Source organism: Macaca nemestrina, chromosome 7, assembly GCF_043159975.1.
Source record: "Macaca nemestrina isolate mMacNem1 chromosome 7, mMacNem.hap1, whole genome shotgun sequence".
Classification (NCBI taxonomy): domain Eukaryota; kingdom Metazoa; phylum Chordata; class Mammalia; order Primates; family Cercopithecidae; genus Macaca; species Macaca nemestrina.
In genome coordinates, this window is record NC_092131.1 from 53,371,548 (window position 1) to 53,398,676 (window position 27,129).

The 27,129-nt window shown below is 43.4% G+C and overlaps 1 protein-coding gene and 1 long non-coding RNA gene across 6 annotated transcripts in view; one reads left to right on the plus strand and one right to left on the minus strand.

Moving 5' to 3' along the window:
* On the plus strand, positions 1 to 27,021 carry LOC105481793 (uncharacterized). Its single transcript, XR_003018063.2, has 4 exons — positions 1 to 131; positions 471 to 601; positions 2,025 to 2,123; positions 26,883 to 27,021. It is a non-coding gene; the product is annotated as an uncharacterized lncRNA (long non-coding RNA).
* The window catches only part of LOC105481794 (sterile alpha motif domain containing 4A), a 224,917-nt gene that overhangs the window by 101,590 nt on the left and 96,198 nt on the right, over positions 1 to 27,129 (minus strand). The window lies entirely within an intron of this gene.

The window sequence follows — 27,129 nt, forward strand, 5'->3', positions numbered from 1 at the left end:
GGGACAGCAGCCCAGCCCCGTTCGGGGACACGTGGCCCTGATTTGAGCTCCTGTGACATCACACTCCCTTCAGTTATCTTACATCTCACATCTCAAACATTTAACATCTTACATCTCAAACATTTCTTGAGGTCCTTACCTTTCCGATCCCCCAAATCAATATGGCACTTAGGGGACACCAAGGCACAGAGAAACTTGTCCCAAATCACGCAGTAATGCCCTGGTGCCACCGTGAAGAGTGCTGGAGCTTCCTGACCCCTTGTCCAGGGGACCTGGCTGCCTTTTATAGAAAGTTTCCATACACCTTCTATTCCTAACCTCGATCACAAGCAGTGCCGGCCCAGATGCTCTGTGTCACCGGCTTAGTAACATACCCCATTTAGGAGCATGAGCACAACTTGTTTGCACTGGGAATGAATTAACTGAATTCTAGATATTCTTTTTTTGTTTGTTTTTTATTTCAAACACAGCTAACTCATCAAGGCTGTGGACACCGAGAAGGCCAACTTTGATTCTTCAAGGAAAATCAGCAGCTGACCACACACCACCCTTCCCGGTCCTCCCCAAGATGCCCCAAACATCCAAAGTCTGCAGTTTTGGGGTAAGAAGAAATACTTGGTTCATAACTGCCCATGGAGGGGCAGGATCCATCTTTTCTCGTTCTTATTTTGCAAGATGACATTAAGAGGAACAGTGCTGAGAAAATGGAAGATAATCTAAAAAACAAAGATCATCACTGAGGTCTAAAATGGGTAGAGCCTTTGGAGAAGAGAGCAAGCCCCTTGGGGTCAGTCAGGTGAAGGGCAGATGTATAACCCCTATCACCGGGTCAGCTCCATGAATCATTGCACAGATCCCACTGCCAAAATCAAGCCCTGGAAAGCACAAAGATGGGAAGAACTGGCTCATTTATCAAACAACTGATGGGTCGGGCAGGGAGCAACTCCCAGCCAATAAGTTGACTTGGTTTCTCAAAATGACATAAGTACATTTCAACTGTGTAGTAAATAAAACAAAATTTCATTGTAAAAGGGCCCCAACCATCCCCCATGTGATCTGCCTCTGCTGCCTCCTCATGTGACTGGCCTCCCAATTTAGCACGTAACCAACTCCCAATGACCTGTAATAACACTATTCCCAAATTAGAGCTCTCAATTGGACTTGGCTTCGGTCCTTCCCTCAAAGCAAAATAAAGCATCCGTTTTCTTTTTTTCACATTCATAATACTCTCCTTTTGAGTTGCCAACTCAAACCCTGTTTCAGTCAGATTGAGCCCTTCCTCTTTTTTTTTTTTTTTTTCTGGTTAGCCAAAGAGCCCGATGGAAAAACACCAAGAGACAAAAACAAAAACAAAATCAGACAAAAATTCCAAGTAAGTGACATTCAGCTGGAAAAGCTATGATTCACATGCAAATAAAAATCTCCCTGAATTCACTGTTATATGACGCAAGGCCCTGGCTTCAACATAAAAAGGGCAGAATGAAATCACCCACAATTAAACTTGCTCTGGAATACTGGAATTCTCTGGCTAGGCCTTCCCGACTAATGATAAGAAAACCCCCAACTGTAGCAGAATGAAGCTAATTGTGTTGGAAGCCAGGGCATCCCCACCTCAGCTGACATTCACTCCTGAAACTTCCCAACCCAGCACTCCCCATCTTTACCTACCTCCTCACCTGCATTCAGAGTAATCTGCATGGAGACAGGGCTCGGGTCCCCTAAAGGCATCCCTTCTTTCTAGGCAGACATGAGGGAGTTGTGCTGAGAAATCTGGACTCACCACCCTACCCACCAGGAAGCTAGAGTACAAGAAAGCTTTCACTGGAGCTCTGAAAAGATCTCCCTGAGACGACACAGGACCTTTGTATGAGCTTCACAACAGCATCAGTTTCTGATCTCAAGTCCAGGCCAGAGATAGTTTAGCAAGTAACCTCTCCTGACTGGTAGATAATTTACCATCCCACTTCCCTCCTGTCTCCCTCAGGAAACTGAAGCTGATCTGACACCACTTCCTTTTTCTCCAGATGTTACCCTTCGGATGCATACCTTAATCTGCCTGAAAATCATAGAATTCTGGAGATGGAAGGGACCTCAGAGATTTTCTGGTTCTCTCTGTTCTGGTGGTAAGTGTTCTCACCACACACCACTCCCAACCATGGGGAGCCTTTCCACCACTGAAGAGAGCTGGGGTTACTGAAGCCACAATCAGCTTCTCTGCAACTTCTAACCATTTGGCTAAGATCAGTTTTTCTGAAACCACAAAGAAAAAAATCTATGAACAAGTACTAGCATACCCATGTTCACAGTAGCGTTATTCAGAAGTCATAAGGTGGAAACAACCCAAACGTCCATCAGCAGATTAATAGGTCAACAACATGTGGAATATACATCCAATGGAACTCTCTTCAGCCTCAACAAGGAAGGAAGTTTCAGCACATGCTATAACATAGATGGACCACAAGGACACTGTGCTAAGTTAATTAAGCTAGACAAAAAAGGACAAATGCTGTATGATTCCACTTATATGAGGTCCCTTGAGTAGTCAGAAAGCAGAATGGTGGCTGCCAGGAGCTGAGGGGGCAGGAAGAATGGGGAGTTATTATTTCATGGGAACAGAGTTTCTGTTTGGGATGATGATAAAGTTCTAGAAATGGATAGCTGTGATGGTCACACAACATTGTGAATGTAATTAATGCCACAGGACTGTATATTTAAAAATGATTAAAATGGCAGATTTCATGTTATATATATTTTACTATGATAAAAAAATACAAGAAGATAAATCTACTTTCCCTTTAGGGGAAGATAGCCATTCACCTAAATCTTTTTCAGGCTAACAGTCCCCAGTTTTTTCTAATAATCTTTAGGTGGTATGATTTCCAGCCCCCTGCAGCTTCATGGCCATCCTCCTCTGCTACACTTAACGCCTCTTTGAAAACCTGATACCCAGAACTGAATGGTGGACTGAGCTCAGTTTCTCCTTCCAGGTCCTGCCCTGAGGCACCTGGCTTAACCCCCAAGTCAAACGCAGCACAGAGCAGGCCTGCTGCCTGCCCGCTCTAGAAGAATAAAAAGCATGCCACCACCCTACTACCCAGCTGCTGCTCCATCCCCAGACAGCTGTGGGCAGCTGCAGCTGAGAAGTGAAACTAGCGACAGCATCTGGGGGAGGGGGCGGCAGCCAGCTGAGCACACTACGCCCTTTCCGTAGATTTCCCGTTTCTTGGGGGCATCTGGCCAATGGAAACAGGGCAGGCCCTCAGGGATGCCTCTTATCAGCAACCCACCACAAGTCTGTAACTCCCTTCATGGTATGGTGTGCAGGGCAGGGATGGGAGGCGCAGCTAGATGTGTGCAGCCCCAGCCTAAGCCAGGCCTGTTGGGTACCACAATGGGCTCACCCGCCTCCCTCGGTCCATCTGGAAAAGGTTTGAAAGCTTGAGGCAGGAAAGTTCCCTTTTGCATTTTAAAGTGTGTTGAAACTGAGTAGCCTGGGTGTTGGTCTCATTCCACAAGTGAGTAATCCATTTCCTGAAAGTAAGCTGCTCCCCCTTTGAAGTGGCCCAGCGTTTTGGGGGTGCTGTTAGAGGTGTCACTAGCTCAGTAAATATTTATTGGCATAAGCATGGAGCTTTTCTAGGAATATCAGTTAATTTGCTAAACTAATGGCTTTAAGGTAGCACCCTTGAAAAAAATTAATTCCTTTCTGATGGGTGAGCAGTTTATGCCTGGGACAGGGCACCAGACGGGGAGTATGTTTCACTTACTAGTTAGAATAACCACAAATAAATTAAAACCAGGCCTGACTTTAAAATCCCTACCTTCTTCCTTTTCTTGACTCCTGATTTTCTATTAATATCTGAGCCAGTAATGGATTGACTTTGGAAAACTCTTTTCTATGGCAATATTTTGCTGGGAGCTTGAAATGATGGAGTTTGAAAACTCCCTTTCATGTGAGTCTTTTGGCTTCTGGGATCCCATACGGATGATCTCATATATTCACCCCTCACTAAGACTGTGCCCACCTGGATCTATCTGGAGACACGCCTCCTGTTCTTCTGTGTAGAGCAATTTAGACTTTCATCACCTGGCTTGAAAAAGCCTTTTGCCTTGAAGAATAAAAACTTGGTTTCTTTATGGTTCAAACGATCACTTTAAAATCCTTTTAAAAAGACTCCTGTGCCACCTTCTGCTCCTTCATGAGACAGGCGGTCCTCAGGAAGGAATCGACATTTTCTGATCCAAACTACGGAGACAGAGGAGTATACTCAGGGCTCTGCCAGTAAGGGGATGAGTTTGTGTGTGTGGAGGTTCTGATGTAGGGATACATCAAGCTCAGGAGTGATTCTCCATGAATGGATGGTTAGAGATCTGATAGAAAAAAGTCATTCTGGACTCCTGATCTCATGACCAGCATTTTTCCTCAACCCTTCTTGGAACTAGCCCTTTTAGTCATGATCTTAGAAATCCTATGTGACTGACTTGGGCTCCAGGCATCACTGCCAACCACTTGGGTCTTCTGAGACAGACACGAGAGTCTTCATGACTCTCACTAACCTTGGCATGGTCCTGTGGCTCAGACACTATCCTGTCTCACAATCACTTGCATCTGCATTTTCAGCCATCCCTACAAGGATCATCCTGAGATCCAATGCCACCCCTTATTTCATCCCCTTCAGGGGTACCTGGAAGGGAGACAACTGCGAGATGATGGCCCTCCCTTGGTATCCTGCAGACTTGTACATAATGGAGCCCGAGCCCACGAAGCCCAGAGTGCCAGTACACACTCTGTCCCTCAAGAACCAGGCAGGGCACCCTTGGGGCACACAGCTTTCCAGGGAGGGCCCCCTCCGGCAGCACGTGACGGAAGCACTGCACGGCAGCCAGCAATGGGAGAGAACAATATGCTGGCTGGGGGGAACACAGGGTTGGTTATTCAGGTACCAGCAACACCAAAATCAGTGTTTATCCTTGTTCATTCATTTCCTTTCTTTCAGCAGGCCTATTACATACAGCATTGCATAAGTCACTCACTGAATGCCTGAAAAACAGGACTGGCCTATGTCGATAGTGTAGGAATTTGGCCTCTATTTCCTTTTATGCTTCAATTTGGTACATGTTTGTCTTCCATGGCATTATCTTTTTACTGTTTTGAGGACACAGCCATAGTCAGAGTGCAGATCCAGAGCAGAACACCTTGGAGACTTGATTATGTGCTCAGAAACTCCCCTCTTAAATATTTTTTGGAACAAGCTGAGGTATGCATAAGTAAATGCTTCAAATATGGTATGGACAAGGATTAGCAACCATTATTATCAATGGGGTTATCAGGAACTGGGAAATATCAGATTCACAAAATGAGCCTTCAATGGGATGTGTGCAAAGAGGGGCACTGGTTGAGAGTTTGGGACCCAGATGGGGTGGTGTGCTTGTCACGTGGCTACCATTGGTACCAGTGTTCAATGGCCACAGGGAAACCTTATTATTCTGTGACTGCCTCCTACATAGGCATGGTTCAGGGAAGACAGAAAGGTCTCAGAGGAGTGAAAATGGAATGAAACAGTAGAGACGGGAGGCCGACATGGAACTGAGCAAGTTCTGGCTACTTCTGTTGCTTTTTGATTCAGGGGAATGTGACGTATGGACTCTTCCCCTATAAACTCATACCTCAAGATTCTTCCATGCACACAGCAGACTCCCCACAATCCCAAACATTAAAGGCCACAACCCAAACATTATGGGATAAGAACAGGGCTGCTTCTTCATCCAGAGATTTCTGAATCACACACTACTTTAATGAAATACCTACTTCAGGCACATGTTCACAATATTCATCCTTACACTCTGTCTGTAAGGCCAGTCCTGGACCCAGGTACTGCATGTTAGGATAGCGTAATTATTTTGTGGTCTGTCTTCAATGGCTCTGTGTTTCCTCCTAAAGTGGGATATTGCAGCAGTCATAAATCTTTCCATCCTCCGGAGCAGTGGTCTGTCACTGCTTACTTACACTGCTTATCTTTTGGGAGCGTTCCAACTCTTATTGTGTTGAAACTTAAGCCCTGCTAAATTCATCTCCCTGCATATTTTTCATTTGGGGCTCTATCAAAAAACTAATTAAAATTAAAAAGTTTTCTAAAAGGCAGGGCTTGGTGGCTCACACCTGTAATCCCAGTACTTTAGGAGGCCAAAGTGGGAGGATCACTTAAGCCCAGGAGTTTGAGACCAGCCTGGGTAACATAGGGAGACTGCATCTCTACAGAAAATTTTTTAAAATTAGCTAGGCATAGTAGTGCGTGCCTGTAGTCCCAGTTACTCAGGAGGCTAAGGTGCGAGAATTGCTCGAGTCAGGGAGTTCAAGGCTGCTATGAGCCATGATCACACTACTATACTCCAGTCTGGGTGACAGAGTGAGTCCCCATCTCCAAAAAGAAAAATAAAGTAAAATAATCAGTGTCTCATGAGCATAATGATCAATGCATACATACACAATCACATTTACCTACTTAATCTCTGCTTTCACATCTGATTTATTAGTATCTATCATCTGTGGAGTACTTTTTTTAAAAGGTGGCAAAATCTCTTTCTAAACATTATCACATCTCAAATGCAAGACAAGTGGGACTGTGGTGAGGAAATTGAGGTTCCTCGTGGTTAAGTGACACATGGTGGTTGGGAGGTTAGGGGGCCTGGGGGAGGCCTTTCTGTAGCCTAACTCCTGGTTCCCAGCCCAACAGCTGGTCCCCCGTCGGCTCACTGCTGAGGCTGAGCTGATGCTTGCTGGAAGAAAGGTTTGCACAGCGAAGCCTGACAGTTTCCCTTATGTTCTTGGTTCTCTTACAAAGGAATCTAAACCTTGACGGACATTAGAAATTTAATAATAGTTTCAGAGCAAATCCCAGCATGTCTCCAAAGCAATACAGAATCAAATTCTGAAAGCAAATAAGATACTGCTTTATTCTTCTCTCTCTGGCTCCGCTGGCAGGGTGGGAGTGAATTGGGTGTGTCGGGTGAGGGGAGAAGAGACTCCAGAACATACCATTATGATTATCTAACAATAACAACACTCTTACTGGCAGTGTCCTCTGAAAAGATTAACAACATGAGGTTTCTTTTACTCTACATGGCAACAAGCTTCTGAAGAAAATAAAGTAAAAATATAAACTGCTTTATTAACCACCAGTGATGCTGGTTACTTTAAGCTTTCTTAAAACCTTAACATTATAAACTGAGGAATGTGCTGAAATATGCTGGAAGTTTCTTGATCTTGTTTCAACTAATAGTCACTTTTCAATTTCTCAGAAAAGGATATTTAACAAATATGGCCAAACTTAAGTAACTTAAATTTCATTAATTTTCCCTTAAAACAAACATATCAAAAAGTAATGACACAGGAAAACAACAGTCCCAATACCCATATTGCAACCGTAAACATCATCTATTCACAGTCCAGAAACGTACGCAATCTGTTTTTCAGTAGCAGACCTGAAAATTACACCACATTGACAAGAAGCAACTCCGCTGCAGATGCGTTAAAAGATGAGTGGCAATTAAGGCCCAATTCACCATGGATTGTTTTAATAATTTTTATTTTCTGAGCAGTGACTTTTTTCAAATAGAAAATCTGGCAGTTGTATTAAAACCAATACTGTTAATTTTCACTTGTATAGTTCTTAGTCTACAACTACATGAAACCTAAGAAAAGATTTCTGTATAAAGAAAAATGTAGTGACCTCAGGCAAGCCAGGGAGATTTTTCCAACAGACACAACAAGGGAATAAATGGTGGGGGGAATGGGGCATGAGCCACCCATGATCTGAAGATGAGGGAGTGGAGACCCAGTAGGACTGTGAGCACACATGCTCCATCTTTTCTTGATGCACACACCTGTCCCACAATCATATTGCTTCCAAATCCTCAAAGTCACTATCCCATCATGTCCTATCTTAGGCCCAGACAGAATCCTCTTGTCAAATCTTGAAGACTTTCAAACAGAAGTATTACTGTATACACATTCTGAAATGGATTTGATGAGCAGAGGGAAGGGTTACTGTGCAGAGACCAGGAATGCAAAAGGGGTCAGTTCAGAGTTGTTTCTCAACTACAGACAGGACCTCGGGGATACAAGCACTAGGCTTTAGCTCTGGGAATGTAATCTCTTATGCCTCAGTTTCCTCATATTAAAAAATACACATAATGCTCTTCCATCACCCGCCACTTCCAAAGAATGACACGGAAAACAACAGTTTGTGCATCTAAAGACTTAGCACTGGTACAACAAGAGACATTCACTTTAGATGCCCTTGTTTAAAGACCTTCACTCCTATAAGGTAAGGCCTTCACTCCCATGCAGGTGTCAGGGTAGCCACGGAAATTTGGTCTTTGCCTGGCATCCCGCATCATCTGGAAAGGGGAGAAGGTGCTTACACGTTCTTGGTTGCAGATTGGTATTTTCAGCATTTTTAGAAAAGACTAAACTGTTTTTCATATAATTCATTTCTCATAATATTAGCACTTGTGTTTTAAGAGCACATAGCAAGGAGCTATTGTTAGAGAAGCCAGGATCAGAATCAAGTGGCTAAGTGATAAGGGACACGGCTCATGCTCTTCTCTTGCTTCTAAATGTCTGCTTTATAGCAGCTCCAGAATACTCCTGGTCCAATGCATTGTAGACACATTAGAATCACCCAAAACAACTTTAAATATTTGACCTCCTGCTCCAATCTCCAAAAAATGATAGAAAAAAAACCCCAGCGTATCTGCAAGTTTCCCCAAAGTCCTACCAGTCTGTCATACACAAAAATCCAAATCCGAGTCAATAAAACATAAGTGTTCGAACTGTCTGTCTTCCTTGTTTCCCCCACTTCTCCCTGCTGTCTATCTCTTGGCTATTTACTATTTTTAAACCTTACACAGCACAGAGAAAGAGGAATGGCATTTGAATGAAGTTTGGAGACAAGAGTGAGTCCAGAAGAAGGTAGCATAAAAGGCTGCGATGAAGCAGGGTTTCAATTATCCATGTTTTCCCTAAAGATCATATATTCCACATCCCTCCCCACCTGACCTACACACGCACACACACACACGCAATGATAAATGGTGATTACCCAAAATACGACACACTGGTATTGGAGAAAACAGCAGAATTAGGAAGGTCATTTTTAAACTCTCCTCCCTTCTCCCCTGAGGCAGGTCCTAAAACCTTCATTCTAGAGGTACCCTCCCTATACCTGGAGGAAAGGAACATCCTTATTTTTAAAGACACAGAGATGCCAAGAAGAATCTGAACAAACAGGCCTTGCTAAGTTCCCCTCAGTTTATTACCATTAGATCACATCCTTTTGTCCCCCAATCATACTTCTGCACAACTGTGCATTCTTTATCAAACCTAAGCATAAAAATATGCAGATTTCTCTGTTTCTTTGGGTCTTCTTTTCTGAAGTGTCCCATGTCATGCAAAACTTATATTTAAATTAATTTGTATGCTTTTCTCTTGTTAAAATCTGTCTTTTGTTGTAGGAGCCTCAGCCATGAACCTAGTGTTGGGAAAGAAAGATATTTCTTTTCCTTTACGATTGATAGACAGAAAGAATGAATGCAAATTGCTGAAGAACATTAGAAGCTATTTAGAAAGGATTCAGATACCAGTGTAAACCCCAAAAGACTAATTCAACAGACAAAAATGCCCTTTTAACAAAACAATTCCAACATAGGAGAGAATTTTCCTCTTTCTTCAAAGCCAAATATTTTACTATGCTTTATAAGGCTAATTAAAACAATATTGCGCTATTCGAGCATGTGTGGGTTATGGAGAGGAACAATCTGCCCCACAAAAATCTTTGTTTCATCAAGCAAACACCGCATCTATGGTGAGAGTTCTGTAGGATCCTCGGAGACTTTAGCTTTGTTTCATTAACATTCACATATCCACTTGGTAAGAACTGTAGCTTGGAACTACGATTTCCATTACAAAGCCTCTGAAATGTCAGGAATGAGTCATGGCATTGTGCAGCCTGGGCAGTGCACTGATTTTCTCCATTAACCAGGCGTACATTCTGACAACTTCCAGGAGAAAAGCTGAATGAGTCAGTTTCAGGAATAAACCACATTAGAATACTATGTCCGTGGAGGAGTTAGGGTAATAGGGATTGTTTTTTGCTGTTGTTTTGTTCTTTTAAAATAGAAATATTCATAGAATTCATTTCTCTGAAGATAGCAAAATAACATAGATCCATCCAATTATAAGGATTCTAACACCATGACCAATTTGGTTGCCCAAACATTACAAAGTGTAGTAAAACTGCTAGGATCAAAAATAGCTTTTCAAGGACAGTTCCACAGCCCCCTTAACACACAGAACACTACCTCTGAACCACTTCCAAACACCTTCTCCTTTTCTGATTTTCTTCTTTGGGTGTCTTACAGCACCTGACTTTCATAGAGAAATGGGAAGTTAGGAGATAACAAGTTAGATAACGAAACGAGGGAAACACATGGCCAGAATTCAGGCAGAGCATGTGCCGTGTTTCAACAGGAACAACAAACCTGACTATAAAAATGGATCTCTGGCTTCAGTGGGAAGCAAAATGCATAATGCAAGGCTCCAGACTGCGGGGATCTCTTCTGCATCCTGTCATGTTCCCTGCTGCCATTTCGGTTTTGGAAATTGGAGTCCAAATCTCTTTAACCCTACATGTTCTCGAGAATTGCTTACTGTGTTTACGAGATGAAGGCCTAAAGCAGTGTCATCCTGGACCACCTACTAAATAAAGAAATCAGCAATATTAGAAGGCTAGCAATTTCCTGGCAAGGGGGAAAGATTGAAAGTACTAAAAGCAGGCTAGGCACAGTGGTTCACGCCTGTAATCCCAGCACTCTGGGAGGCTGAGGCAGGCGGATCATCTGAGGTCAGGAGTTTGAGACCAGCCTGGCCAACATGGTGAAACCCTGTCTCTACTAGAAATACAAAAACAATTAGCTGGGTGTGGTGGCTCATGCCTGTAGCCCCAGCTACTTGGGAGACTGAGGCAGGAGAATCGCTTGAACTTGGGAGGCGGAGGTTACAGTGAGCCAAGCAAGATTGTGCCACTGCGCTCCAGCCTGGGCGATACAGCAAGACTCTGTCTCAAAAAAAAAAAAAAAAAAAAAAAGAAAAGTACTAAAAGCATCAAATGGTTAACATCTTTTTAGAACTTCTGATCTTGTTTGAAACCAATACCATACAACATTTGAAAACTGAATGCAACCATGAAAAATGGAGATATCTGAATATGCCAAAGGCACTTTTAATACCAAAATGAGAGGCGAAGTACCTAGGGTGACTGTCAGGAGCCAGTATATCTCAGATCTAACATGGAGCTGCCGTGGTATTCAGGGGCTCCTGAATACTCAGTTGTTCAGGATCATACTCAGTTGCTCTCCATCTTTCCTAGTATCGAGCTGCGGCCTTGCTTTTTCTTTTTTTGGATTTGGCCTCTAATGTTTAGGCACGAGTCAGCACACACAGATGAATAGATTAACTGAGCTAATTTAAGGGAGCCCTCCCATGGAAGGATTCTTTTTTAGCCTTCTATATTTAGGCTAAGGTTTATGCCTGTGCAAGACACTGACTGAAGAACTGAGTTTTCCAAACCTCACGAGCAAGGATTCTCTACCATGAGATCTTCCTAACAAACTACTCACTTGTTCGCGGGAGCTCTGATGTCACCATAACCACAGAGTATTAAAACAGGCCAATTAAGGCAATCTCATTTGTACTGCAGGGTGACTCTCGCCTCACTTTCAAAAATGTGGTAAGCACATACCGTGTTGATATCCAGGCTGGTGAATATCCCTATCTGGTGAAATTTGATAAAACTTAATTTGATATGACAACTCTATTGAATTCCACCAGAAGCAATCATTTCAATGAAATCACACAGTTCCTAAATCTCACATTTAGTAACAAATTAAAGACTTTGAAGCTCTCCACTGCTGAAACATTGGTTCTCATGTTCTTATAACTATTGCTTAGTCAGACCTAAAGCATGGCTAAGGAATAAGTTTAAAGTTTGACTCTCAAGCAAAAATTTCAAAGATTCTGTGACTTGTTGGTCATCAAATAAGCTGCTCTCCACGGCAGGGGATTCTCTGCCTTTTTTTTTTTTTGAGACGGAGTTTCGCTCTTGTTGCCCAGGATAGAGTGCAATGGCGCAATCTCAGCTCACTGCAACCTCTACCTTCTGGGTTCAAGCAATTCTCCTGCCTCAGCCTCCTGAGTAGCTGGGATTATAGGTGCCTGCCACCACACCCGACTAATTTTTGTATTTTTAGTAGAGACGGGGTTCCACCAAGTTGGCCAAGCTGGTCTCGAACTCCTGACCTCAGGTGATCCACCTGCCTCAGCCTCCCAAAGTGCTGGGATTACAGGCACGAGGCCTGGCCTTCTGCCTTTTTAAAAAAAATCTCTCCCTACTGGGCCAGCCACAGTGGCTCACATCTGTAATCCCAGGATTTTGGGAGGCTGAGGTGGGATGATCGCTTGAACCTGGGAGTTCGAAAGCAGCCTGGCCAACACAGTGAGACCTCATCTCTACAAAAAATAAATTTCAAAATTCGCTGGGCATCATGGCACGGGCCTAATAGTCCCAGAACTCAAGAGGCTGAGGTGGGAGGATCACTTGATTCCTGGGAGGTTGAGGCTGCAGTGAGCCGTGATCACGGCACTGCACTACAGCCTGGGTGACAGAGTGAGACCCTGTCTCAAAAATAAAATAAAATCTTCCCCTAACCCACTTATTTGAGTATCATTTAGGGCATAGGTAATGCTAAGGGATCTACTATATTGTCACAATGATAAGAATGTCAATAGATTCTCTTCTCATGTCTTTGACATTTAAAGACACCTGCAGAAAGGTAGACACCATCTGTGTCCTCCTGCTGGCAGAGACTAAACACCTGCACGGTAGAAACCACACCAGTAACTACTCAGTGTCAGAAGGGCCTTTAGAGAACAGAATCAATTATCTATTGCCTTTCTCTTTTGTTTCACAAATTATTGAGCAGCTGAAGAGGTCAAGTTTTGAACAAGCTGCTTTTACAGTCTTACTTTTTTAAAGAACCTCATGCAAAAAATGTAAAAGCAAAAAGCAACTTAAAGGAGCAGCAACACTCCTGCCCTTCTCTCCCTAAAAATGGAATAAACTTACTTGGCAGTATCTCTGCTGCCACTGAATATATTTACTTCTTAAATGAGACAAACCTCTTGCCAGGCTTCTTGCCGACTCTGCAGGGACCTAGGCCTCCTTTGCATAAACAGTTCTTTCCAGAGAAAAGAATGAGAACGCCACACTTTAATATTTTGGCATTCCTTGTTGGATTCAAGCGGAATGCTAAAATGGAATTAGGTCCCAGAGGAGAGAAGTGAATGAATTTTCATCTCTCCCCCGACTTAATTGTATGTGCCCCAAGCGTGGCATCTGATGACTCAGAGCAGGTTCCATGCTCAGATAGAGGCATCAAACGCTTCAGAAAGTAGGGAAGAGTGGCCTCCAGAGCTCAGCTCTCAAAAATAAACCAAACCAGATCCATGAGCTGAGGTCTGAAGTTTAAGACCGATGGCCATTACTGTTTACACAGACAGAAGACCGAAATTTGATCTCCCTTCAGCTCAGCCAATAAGATGACTGGGAGAAGTGCTAGGCTACCTCTCCTTAGATTCAGCTGCCTAAGGCTCTGTGGACGGTCTGCTGGGGCTGGGCTGCTGCTCCCTCCTAAGGGCTGCAGAGCCCTCCCACCCCTGCCCACAGGACCCAAGGGCCTCGGTGTACAGCTTTGTCCCAGTGATGCCTGGGCATCCTGATAGCAGGTGAGAATTCACTGGACTTCCAGAGTGTTCCTTCTAAGCAGCTGAGAGGTTAAATGAAACCAGTCCAAATTTCCAGTGCTAAAAGCAGCAGGCAGCCCGCTATGCTGACGCTGCCGTCACAAAACCCATGGTTGAGTACAAGGCAGCCATTATTTATTTGTGATCCTGAGAATGTTTTTATTGCCTGTATTGTTTTCTAACTTTGGAAGCACCAAATAAGGATGACTTTTGGTGCAAGGTAGGAGCCAGGACTATTTATATGATCTCATTCTTTCTTACATAATATATTAAACAGGCCCTTTAGGTCTGAGTGTGAAAGAGCCAAATTATGCCTCTGGACAAACATGTGCTGCTCCCATTGAAATTGGGGTGACTTCGCTGTCAGACAGCTGTGGGGCAAACTTTACTCTTCAGCAAGGATATGATGGATAAAGAATTGTTTCCAAGCATGGAATACAGTGTTCTGGAAGAGAGCCACAGGAGGAATATGAAAACAAATCCCTTTAAAGCCCAAATCAGCAAATACTTCCCATCATTTACAGATAGGCTTGTCTACCTTCCAAGCCTGCAAGGTAACCTTTGAGAAAGGGCCCCAGGTACCTCTCTGGAGATCATTCAAGATCTCTTCCGGTGAGCCTCTAATGCTGGCAAAATGTAGCTTGGGCAGAAGATCACTCTCCTAACTTAATACGGTGATATTTCGCTCTTAGCCACTTCGTGGGAAGATGCATAGCTGGTTTCAGAGCAACAAATTACTTTATAGTTGCACTTCATCATTCATTGTTCCCATGTTACAGACAGACGTTTTATGGTAATTGATCTTGATTTAGTACATATACAGACTTATTTATGCGCTGCCTTGTTCCAAAAAGAATTTTAAATGACTTACATGTGGCCTTAGAAATTGCCCTACATCCTTATAACCCTTAAAAAATAATACTCTTCTTGTCTAATAAGTTAGATTTTACAGAAATTCATCATAACCTTTATGTACCTAAAATGAAAAGCAGATCAAACCTAGTGTTCAAATCCTCCAATTTTTACTTTGGAAAACAAGTCCCAGGATGACAGGGCACCCTCTCAGGGGACCTGTGAACCTTGGTCAGCCCTTTCTGAAGTCCTACAGAATTCCAGCTATAGATGGGTAGAAGAGGAGGCAGAGAGTGACAGATTCCACATCATGACAAAGTGAGACGTCTGCAGATGACTGAAAATAGTCTCCCACGGTTGGTTTTAATCATCCCACCTTCCCTCCACCCTCATACACCCTCTGCGCTTAGGAAGAGTAAAGATGACTGCATTTAAGTGACTGACAGGCATCACAGGGATCGAAAAAAAATTAAAAGGAAAAAAAAAAAACACCAAAAAAAAAAAACAGCTGGATGTGGTGGCATACGCCTGTAGTGTCAGCTACTCCAAACGCTGAATTGCTTGAACCTAGGAGTTCCGGGCCAGGCTGGGCAACATGGCAAGACCCCATCTCTAAAAAAATAAATTTAAATTAAAAACAAAAACAAATTCCAAAACAGAACAGCTGACTATACCCTGAAGAAAAAAAAAACTATAATCAGAAAAGGAAGCAGTAGATGGGGGTAATGGTGTGACTTTTTCCTTCTCCTCATCTCTCCATCTCCCCATAACGCTACTCCCCATTCCTGCCCCCACTCCGATGCCTCTGCAGCACATCCCCTTCTCTTGCCCCAAAGTTCAGCTTCCTGCTAGGGCCCTGTCACACCTCTTCCCTGAGGTGTCAATTCAGGCCTATGCTTTGAGCCCTGATAATCCAAGCTTTGATTTCATGCCTGCTGGCAACTGGTTCATTGCCACATTCACTGGCACTGAGATGTAGAAACCTGCTCTGAGACAGGTTCAGATTCAGGCTTCACACACACCGACTACAGCATTCTAGAAGACTGAGTTCATTCCATGTGTTCAGTAAAGTCCAAGATTCGAGGCCTGACACTCAAGACCGGCCACACTCTTGTCCCATGCTGCCCTCTGTACCTCTCACCTTCTCTAACCCTGTGCCTCACTCAGCCCAGCCTCTTCCTTGGCTGTGCTTCCTCCTGGGCAAACATTGCCCTCCTCTTCTTGAAAGGCAAATCTATACCTGTCCTTTAACAAACTCATTTAACCACCACTCCCATTGCACTCACTAGGTGCTGTTCTAAGCACTTTCCATATCTCACTTAATCCTTACAACAACCCTAGGTACTATTATTAACCAAATTTTAAAGATGAGGAAGCAGAAGAATGGAGATGGGACCTAGCTGGCTCAAGAAGCCAGGACAAATAAGTAGTAAAGCCAAGGTTCAAACCCCAGAATCTGTGTCCCTAACAGTGATGCTGCTGGGCTGAGCTGCCTCTTCCATAAAACTCCCATGTCCTAACTCCAGCTAAAATTAATTTTTCCTTCCAAGTTCCAGAGCCCTTCAGTGATCTCTCTCTTACAGTCTAACCATTTTCTGCCTAACTTTTGCCATACGTATCTTTCATTTTTCATCTTTCCTGGCAGATGGTAAGTTTCTTGAAGACAGAATCCATGTCTGATTCAACTTGGGTCCCCTCAGCCACGCCTGAGCTCTGCACATGCTCGGTGGGTGCTTGTCAATATTTGTGGGTGGAAGGAGGGGAAAAAGAATTCACTCAGCTAAGGGATCTCCTGCTGGAGTGAGGAACACTTCCTCCTTTGTGTTCATCTCTATGTGGGTGCAATGTTTATATTTACTTTTGTTGTTTTAGGAGGAATTTTAGCTGCTCTTGGTAAGGAAAGCAGGTAGTCTTGAAGGTGAAAGCTATGTCTTATGAGCATGGGAGGCAACAGCAGTCAAGTTCTCCTCTGTTCCTCCCACATACAAGAGCTACTTGTGGAGGTGGTAACAATGATATGAAGACAACAATTGCAGCAATAACAACAGCTACCATCAATCACATACCATGTGCTAGGCACTTCATATCCTACATTTGTAATTCTTTCAATAAGCCTGCAAGTTAGGCTTTATTATCCTTATTTTACAGATAGGAATTGTGATTCAGAAAGGTTAAGTCATTTCGTTAAAGTCAAAAGCTGGTAAAACATAACGCTGAGGCTTGAACCCAGTTCCGCCTCCCCCAGGCTTGGTCTGGCTCCGTCCTCTACACAGCAATGCCTTTCTTAACCCTGAAGGAGCTTAGCTTTCTGTAGGAGTTAAGAAAGGCAAGTCACCTGGGTCCATTCATTCTTGGCTTCCTGGATTTTCTGTGGTTTTGGTCTTTTATGTGAAAAGCTACCCTTACACATGCACATTTCTTCCAAGAAACCAGATGAACGGTAACCTACTTTCACAAAGCTCAGAGAGTCCTTAATGACTAGGAACAGACTGGACGACAATCACAAAAATGTACCAAGAGATTTACAAGAGGGTGGTGCAGATGGGGGCGGGGAATGAGGGATGGGGCCAGACAGACTTGCTTGGAGTCAGACAGGCAGAGTGAGAACTAAATGTTCTGTTCAGAAGAAAGGATACATCACTCTTCATTAATCTATAAAGTTGTCTTAGTCGGGCCACAACAAACCCTCAGTGCGTTCACAACGTGGTCACAAAAACATTTTACTGGTCTGGGTGTAAACGTTTTTTCTTCACACAGGAAAAGCAGTGCTTTTCACCCTGGGTGGTGGTGGCGGGGGGCGGGGTGGTGGTGTGGGTACAGAAGGGAATCCCTCAAAATGCAGCACACACTTAAACATGATTCAGCTCTGATTCATCGAATCTGGAATATTATTCGATTCACTTCGGGATTCTTGGTGCAAAGCGTCCCTTGCATGCTGGCAACGTCATCTTTCCATGCTACTAAGCGATAGACAACTTTCTTTAACATGCTCTGAAGCTCACAATATGTTTAAGACAGACTCTACCGCGTGTAAGAGAAAAGAGGTGCTAATTATAAGCAGAAACAGCAATACCTAGTGGGGGCCTAGTTAAAAACCAACACTATCAGTGGACTAAAGAAAGGAGTGCTAGCCAGGCATAGTGGTGCATGCCTGTACTCCTAGCAACTTGGGAAGCTGAGGCGGGAGGACTGCTTGAGCCTAGGAGTTCAGGCATGAACTGCAGTGAGCGATGATCGGACCACTGCACTCCAGCCAGCCTGGGCAACAGAGTGCGATCCTGTCTCTCTCTCTCTTCAAAAAAATAAAGAAAAGAAAAGGAAGAAAGAAAGAAAGAAGTGGTACTTCTAAAAATAAAGCTGTCCTTAAATATTCTTTATCAGCTTGTTTCAGCCAAACTTGACACATTCGGTACACATTTCAGCCCTGTGACTTTTTTGTTTCCTGAGCATTCCGTGGAAAGCAGGTGCTCAAGGAGAGCCTCCAAGGAGGACAGCAGCAGCCTCCCCTTTTCTAATGGGCTCCAGGCTGGGGCATGTGAACCACTGAATAGTACCTTAGTTATGTCTCCTCTAATGAGTAGGATGTAAGGGAGAAAATGTGGGTCAAGTGTTCAGAGAGCTTCATGATGATCCAGGCTGTAGCCACTGACTCCACAGCCCTGCGGCTGCACCTCCTTCTCCCACGGATGGCTTAACGGTGGTATTTCTCCTCAATTTAAATTAAAGATAAAGCATGGTAGCCTAACCTAAATGTCCTCTGCTCTATGGCCTCCGGCACTGATTGGAGGTTCAACCTTCTTTGTGAACATTTCAGAGTTCCTGTCTGTCATTCCTTCTTGACCCTGCAGCGTGATATGGTGGAGAGAGAAGAGCACGGACTCAGGAGTCAGACTCCCTGGCTTCACACCTGACTGTGTCACTCACCAGCTTTGTGACTTTGGGCAAGTTACTGAACCTCTCTTGCCTCAGTCTCCTCACCTGTAAAATGGAGATGATGAGAATAGTATCTATCTCATAAGGATGTTATAGGGAGAAAACCAGGAGGAGGATTAAATTAAAACAATAAGTGCCACATAGGTATTTAACTAGTATTTTTTTTTCCTTCCTATCTTCTTTCTTTTCCTTGGTTTCTACAAATGTTTATTGAGTATCCACTAGCTAATACAAATAAATACAGGCAGGATGCAGTCCTTGCCCTCCAAGTAAGGACAGAGATAGAAAGCTACAGTAGAAGAAAATCACCAGTCTGGCATTTGGGGACACTGGATGCTGGTCCCAATACTGTCATTAACCCCTCTGTGGCTTTCTCACCTGGAAACTCCAAGATCCTTTTAGAGGATCTAGACAAATAGAAAATGAATTCACTGCCAGGCCTCACATACCATGCCATCGGAGTGATTCTATGACAACCGCCCCTAAACTCCAAGAGGAGAGAAACCATTTCAAGTTGGGCCAGTCCTGGAAGGCATCAGAGACCCAGAATTTGTGCTCGGCCCTCGAGGATGGCTTGGAGATTGGAAGACGGAGGTGAAGAGAGGCTGTTTCAAGTGAAGGAAAGATACTGTGCAAAGGCACAAGTTGTATGTAGGAACGAGGCCACAGAACATGGGGCTGTATCTGAGAACTGGTTTTGGGAAAGCAGGAGCGACAAAAACCCACAAGGTCAACTTGTAGAAGGCTGGTAAGTTGTAAAACAATGGGCAGTTTTTGAGGTGGAAATCTGATCAGAATGGCAGTGTGTGGAGATGCATCTGGTGGCAGCCTGAGGGAGGGCCGGGGTGGAGAGAACAGTTGGAAGACAACTGCGCCAGGAAGGCATGAGAAACAGAGGGTGAGGGCAGAGCCCTCAGGGCTCCCAAGGCAGGCGGGCCCACTACTGAACAGCTGTCCAGTCTGGGGCACTCACATAACCTCTCTTGTCCACAGTTCTCTCCATTTAAAAAGAAGACAACATAAGCAAAGGCTAAGCATGAATGCGTGGTGCATGGTAAAGACTCAGTAAGCAAGACCCAGAAAATAAAGTAATGGGTGTGAGACAAGCTGTGATTGAAAAATTACCATTCACCTGAGTTACTGGTGAAACAAATCACACGTGACAGCAAGAGAGAGAGGGGTTCCAAAGAGCCATCCCCCCAAGTCACTGGCCCTGGGTGACAGGGAGAAGACAACAGAGAGGGCTGGTGATCCCAGGTAAATAGCAGGATGTGAAGGAATGACATTTGCCTCTCCTTGGCTCTTCAATGAGATGACCCAGGGTAACTGGACACTGTGGCTGACTGTCCTGGTCATCATGTATAACAAAGGCACAGACACAGGAGAGAGCAAAACCAATGCCTTCCCTGTACCTGGAACTTTGACCTACAAACACGGAGACCCCTGCGGAAGAAAAGAGAAGTTCCACCCTCAAACTTTCAGCTCAAAGCCACCAATCATAGATACTGTCACATCTCATAAAGACACAGTAAGCATTATCATTTCCATTTTCAAGATAAGGACATTGAGCTAAGGTCACTTGCAGAGTTGGTAACAGCTGAACCCTGAGCTGAGGACTTTGTCTTGCACTTGAAAACCTGTTCCCCTCCCAGCTGTCTCTTAGGGCCGTTTTCCCCTCAACCAGCCCTCAACTCACAAGCTGACCTAAAATTGCTCTGCAAAATACAAGAGCGTGAAATTAAAAATTAAATAGGTGCTTCTACATCTATTTAAATCCCATTTATTTTTAATAACTACTGAGGTTAGGCCTTGCACACAAGGTGAGGAGTTGGTTTAAATCTCGATTTATCTCTTGGTAGACTAGTAAAATATTGTCATTCTGCTCAAGTGAAGAAAAGGACCATCAAAAATGTTACACTTATTTAACTTTTCTTAAAACTAAGAGTCCATCTCCTGGGCACTTTCTTCTAGGGTCTTAAGCTCCCGTGATTTGACAGTGTTTGGTCTGGTAGCTTGTGCCATTCCTCCAACATTGGGGGTACCTATGTGTCTATAGGCTTATGGTAATCAAAGGGTTAATGCTCCCTGTCAATTGCACAAAAATTCCCATCCTAAATGGGAATGATTTGTCTTCTTAGTTAAGTGTCTCTGACAATACATGCTATTTAAAAGCTGATGGCATCTGGCTCAGAATGGGAGCTAATACAATTATAATCAAAATAATAATATAAATTGGTTAGCAGCAGAATGGCCAGGATAAGCAAAAACAATTACAGTTGACTCTTGAACAAGGGTTTGAAATGCGCGGGGCCACTTATACTCGGATTTATTCAATCAAACACAGATTGAAAATACCGTGTTTGCAGGATGTGAAATCCATACAGATGGAGGGCCGACTTTTCCTATAGGTGGGTTCTGCAGGGTCAACTAAGGGACTTCAGTGTGTATGGATATGGGTATCCAGGGGGTCCCAGAGCCAATACCCTGGCGTATATGGAGGGACAACTGTATGTCACTAAGGCTGCCCTAATATGGAAATAAATGAGGAATATCAAGCCACTAATCAAGACGCCCACACAGGCATTGTTTTAAATCCATGGAGCTTTGCTATATCCAGTACTTCCTGTGGGTCCCTCCTTCCAGTGATCTTGGGGCCCTCTCTTCACCTCAGTGGCCCAGAACACTTCTGGGGTTTCCCCACAATCATGAGCTTCTTCTTATGCCTCATTCCCATAGCTGGGGTGACCCCCTAACTGTCACTCTTGCTTGGTCAAGGATGGCTTAGAGTCTCTTGCCAGACAATCTAAGAACCAAAAAGTCTCTCTTTTACTAGGTTTTACCTGAACAACGTAGAAGCAATTTGTCTCTTAAACACTCTCCCTGAGCTTTGGGGTTCACATCCTGCCCATTTGTGTCTCCTTATTATCAGAACAGAAAATCTATGACTGTATTGCTAAATGTAAGGAAAATGGGGTTTCAGGTTGAGACAAGCCCTTTTCTTCCAAAGGCCTGAAACATCAGGCAGGTAGTTATTTTATCTGTTCTGAGTTTAGTCAGCACATCTTGGTTATTCTAGACCCAGAAAATCCTCAGAAATCAGGGTTCATTAGGGATGGTTAGGGAAGATGGAAATGGATGACTATCAATCAGGAATTAATGAGGATTGAGGAAATCCAACCAATTCTACCTGGAGATCTCTGTGGCCATCCATCTTTCCCACCAGCAGCTCTGAATTTGGATCTGTGCCCTGACAGGCAAAAGACAAATCTATCCTTCTTAAAAGTCCACTCAGGTAAAATGCCATTTAAATTGTGGTATTGTCCAGAACTGCAGAGAGGAACATTTCTTTTCCAGTTAATCCGGCAGCCATCAGTTGTTCCCCATTAACTTGAGAGAAGCATCTAGTTTATGCTCTAGAATAAAACACCTCACATCTATCCAAATTAAACTCTGAAGAGCTATAACTGAAATGAAGGACAGTCTCTTATTTATTGGAGGTGGGTGGATTCCTGTTTTCCCACGAAGTTCATGTTCCAGCATACTTATCTTTGGGATCTGCATTCCCTGGGTGACTAGGAATCCAATGATCATACCTGTTTTATGATTTTAAGCATTCTGTGTTAGCCTAAATTATAGCACATTCATATGGCTTTTATTGTTAAAGATAACAATCACCTCACTGTAAAATATTATTCTTCCTGAGGGTTCTCAAATACCTCTGTTAACATGTTCCAGTATCTACAGGCACGCTCACATTTTTTCCTGCAGTTGTTTGTGCTCCGCTATAGAATCTAGACACGACAGAGGAAGGTCTTTCCAAAATGTTTTTGGATCAAAGAGAACAGAGAACAACCTAAAACACACTGTATTTTAGGACACTTCAAATAAGATTTGTTTCACTACAACCTGATCTCACTTTAGGAGAAATAAGTATTTTCCTGAACTATCTAATGTTAAGTCACACTTCAAAAAATTAAAGCTTATTATTTTAAGAAGTGTGAGTGTGTGAGAGAAAGAGAGAGCGTGTGTGTGTGTGTGTGTGTGTGTGTTGGATTCACATAATTAAACATATTCAAAACCTTTTAAAGCCAAAGATCAGATCTTTCATGGAAGAAGTACTTTGAAATATACTGTTGGTCAACTCCAAATGGTTTCTCCCTGTTTATTTCAGAGCCATATCATAGGAGCATTAAGTTCTTTGAACTCAACTACATTGTTTAGGGAGTAAGAAGGAGAGAGAAGAAGGGGGGCGTGGGGGAGAGGAAGAAGAGAAGGAAGCGGGGAGAGAGGGAGGAAGTACATTTGTGAGAAAGTATAAAGATGGTTCTGCCCAGTTTCCCTCAATTGGTCTGTGTCCCCCATGAGCATGTCGAGGGCGATGTGTGTCTGTGCTCTCCTCAGCCTGGCTCAGTTCTCTGGTAACCTGTTGAGTGACAGCATCTTTATATGCTCACTAGACAGGTATACTTTATACAACACAGCCGGTTGCTGCCACTACAAAAGACATCCTTTAATCCAAACTATGAGTGTATACCCATCTCAAACTTGGTAGAGGTATAGGGGCCATGCCTTATCTTTGAAGATGGGTCCACTGTCTGGAATTCCCAATTATCTTTCCTGTATAAACCAGGAAATTTGCTATGATTTTCAGGTTCTCTTTCTTTAAAGAAGATTAAAAAACAAACAAACAAACAAACAACCAAAGGCAACTGAAAAGCCATCTAACCACAGAATCTGCCTAGATTTTTTACTTTCTCCTTAATCTTTTAGAGTTGTCTTGTTTGTATTTAATTTGGCCTCAATTTATTTTTTAGCAAATTCATCATTAACAAGTCTTTTCAAGGCAACGATGTAATTTTCGAGACAGCTCTCCTTTTCACACACATATTTAATCTGTTTAAATACTTAAACTTAGCTACATGGCTTAGAATAAGTACAACTAGCATACATAGGTTTGGGAGCACATGCTCTCACCAGTCCCCCAGTTGAGCTGATGGAATGGGTGGGATGGCTCACTGGAGAGCAGCCCACTAACTGACTGCCATAGATAGAGGTTGGCGCGTTCATTCACAGGGGAGAGAGAGAACAGGTTAACTGGCAGATGGATTAAGTGAGCTCCCACAGTACCTCCCCTAGGTTCAACCAAAGAAACAGCTAATGATCTATTCCAATACTGTAGGGGAAAGAATGACCACGTGAGACCTAACAGTCTCTAACCTGATGCCTTTCTAGGGATTGGAAGAGTAATTTTGTCTGCTAAGTTTTTGTCTCATTGACTATTGGATAAATCCCCTCCTAAGGTTCAGTAATAATGCTATAAATAGGACAGGAAAAAAAAAAAGTAGTCAAGCTAAGCAGAGAAAAACTATGAGGCAGAATGTATGCTTACCTGATGGAACTCATGCCTCATGTGGTGTGAAGGTTCACATTGTGTCTAAGATCTTTTGACCAAAAACTTTAATCCCTCAAGTTCAGGCTAGGTTGAAAAATCAGCCTAGTTGCCTTGGTTCAGTACTTCAGACCGCAGTCTATCATTTTACTCACTATTGCTACTCTACAGGGCTTGGATAAAAATATTTGGATGAAAAGTATCTGAGGCTGGATCCACTCTCAATGTCAAGCACAAGTTGGCTAATTCCACCTTGAAACATTTGCATCTGTGAGGGATGGTATATTTAAAGGACCTTTATTTAGCGCTTACATTTTGTTTATTTATAATTTATTATTTACATCCTGTCAACTTCCATGAAGGATTTGAGGCAGCTTAGCTCTTCAGTGAAGCCCATTCTTAATCAGTTTCAGTCACTTCTCTCTCATCCTGCTACGTCCAACTTCAATGGAGTAGTTTCCCCAGTGTGATTAATTAACTTGGACCCCTGTGGTCTGGGACTTCCACTGTGCAACAAAGGCTGTGCGTCTGCAGAGTCTGTGACCTTTGGTTTACTGCCCAGTGCAGGGAGCGGCCCAGCAGCACAGGAAACCCTGGCAGAACTTCCCAGGGCATCCCCTTTGATGCCCAAGACCTCTCTGGGGGACAACGTGGGGTGTGCAGACCATGTAGGATTCGCAGCGCCACAGCAGCCCCACACCCTGTGCTGAGGGAGCCAAAGGTGGCCACAAGGACCCTCCCTGGTGAGGGATGTAAGACATCAATAAGTGTCCCACCCAGGTCAGGTGCAGTGGCTCATGCAGTAATCCCAGCACTTTGGGAGGCCGAGGCAAGTAGATCACTTGAGGTCAGGAGTTCAAGAACAGCCTGGTCAACATGGTGAAACTCTGTCTCTACTAAAACAAAAACAAAACAAAACAAAAAAAAACATACAAAAGTTACCCAGGTGTGGGGGCATGCACCCGTAGTCCCAGTTACTTGGGAGGCTGAGGCATGAGAATTGCTTGAACTTAGGAGGTGGAGGTTGCAGTGAGCTGAGATCGTGTCACTGCACTCCAGCCTGGGCAGCAAAGCAAGACTCCATCTCAGGAAAAAAAAAAAAAAAAAGAAAAAAAAAAAAAGAAGCATCTCATCCAGTAGGAGTCTTTGCCAATAAGTACAATAATCATACGCTCTTTCGTGCGAAACAAGAGAAAGGCACAGCCTCAATCTCAGCTCCTTGTGGACCTCTATCCCTTCAAGTCTCATCTAAATGGAGCAAAATATCCACAGGTGTTATTTCAATCTGCCATTGATCTCTGGGCTGACTAGGTCACCTAACTTAACCATGCTAGAGTTTTCCATCTGTAACTCAGTGATGAAAACCCCTTCCAGAGAGAGACATGTTTGAAGAACGTCAGGTGAGAGCTCCCACATGTAGCTGCTGTAAAAAGGCCCTGAGTGTCCTTGTGTCCGAGAGTCACTTCTATCTGCCAAATCTGATCACCTTCTCTGGCTCCCAGCCCCTCGCTCTTGGCTCTTCTTTGTGTGAATGGAAGCTGCCAATCTCAATACCTGCTCAACATGTGTTTTTTGTTTTTCCAGATAGTGGATAAAGCACTGCTTTCAAGCATATATTCCTGTTACCTAGCCTACACACCTGTAAGTTCTGCTCTCTCAGAGGATAAACATGCAGCACCTGGTAAACAATTATTAATGTAAAGGGCTGTCTTCACAACAGAGGTGCTTCAGACCATGTAGAGGTGTTTCTCTAGTAGTGGCGATGGGTTTGGGGCAAGTCATCCACACCTTCTCACTAACCTTTTTGCAACCAACATCAGACATCTGGGAATAGTTGGTTGAATCCCTGGGTGTGATCTGTGACTGTGGAATAGTCACAAAGCCAATTTGCATGCACAAAGAAGGAATCCATAACCCACACTAGAAGGTTCAATAAGGATGGAGGTTAATGCATAGACCACAGATCCAAATGCTGGCATTAACTAGGACGGGAACTATCTTCACAGAATAGGAGACTCTGGAATAGCAGATTCCTCAATGGTCTACTTTAGGGGCTAGCTTTCATCTAGCTAATTAGCCCTCTGTTCTAACCACCTGACTAACCAGTCACAGACTTATAAATACAGCAGGTGCACTAGAGGCACAGCTTCGAACTCTTTGGGAATAAAAAGGCATCAAAGAAATCTATAGAATCCACATTATATATCTAAAATATAGGTATGAAAAAGAATTTTTGTTCTACATTATTTTAATCTAATAGGTCAAGGTAAGTAAAGTTATATCATTGTCCTAGATATAAAAATGCATGTGGACCAAAAGATGACATTTGAATCACACTTTTCTATTTATAAAGCACTTCCAAAATTCTTAAAGCTACATTATGATCTTGTTTGACAGATAAGGAAATTGAGGCTTGGAAAAAACAAGTGATTTGCCCGAGGTCAAGAACTCAAAGTCTGCAGTGCCTGTCACTCTGTTATGTTCACACCATTCATGAAACAGGACTTTGCTGATCAAGTCCATAGGTGGAAATACCCTCCAGAGAACTAAAAAGATGCCTGAATAGTGTATGATTAACTGGCTTCCCTGAGCTCTCAATGATTACACACAGAAATTCAGATGTTAACAGGCAAACAATTCTGTGGCTGACAGGACTGCAGGGATATATGCTTGGATACCAAGTCTAATGGAAGCCATCCAAAGTTGGTGGTGGAAAATTATGCATGGATCTCACTTTGTAAAATAGCTGTATCAATGTGGTTCAAGGGGACTGCTGTTAAAAGACATAATCAGATTCTAAACAGTCTCTCTCTCTCTCTTTTTTTTTTTTTTTTTTAAACTTTCAAGTTGATGTCTTCTCCAGTCCTTCCATCCAGAGCACAGCAAATGTCAAAGTCAGTCAAGCTGGAAAATGAGTTGTGATAACTGGATTCTTCACCACTGGTAGCATCAAGAAAGTCTGCCTCCAGTCTTTCGTGACCTCTCATCCTCCTGTTCTGGAAACTCAAAGCTCCCTGGACTCCTGCTCCCCACAAGGGGATACTCCTCAGTATTAGGGGAACCTTTCTCTTTGCACACTGAAGTGACTTTGTGA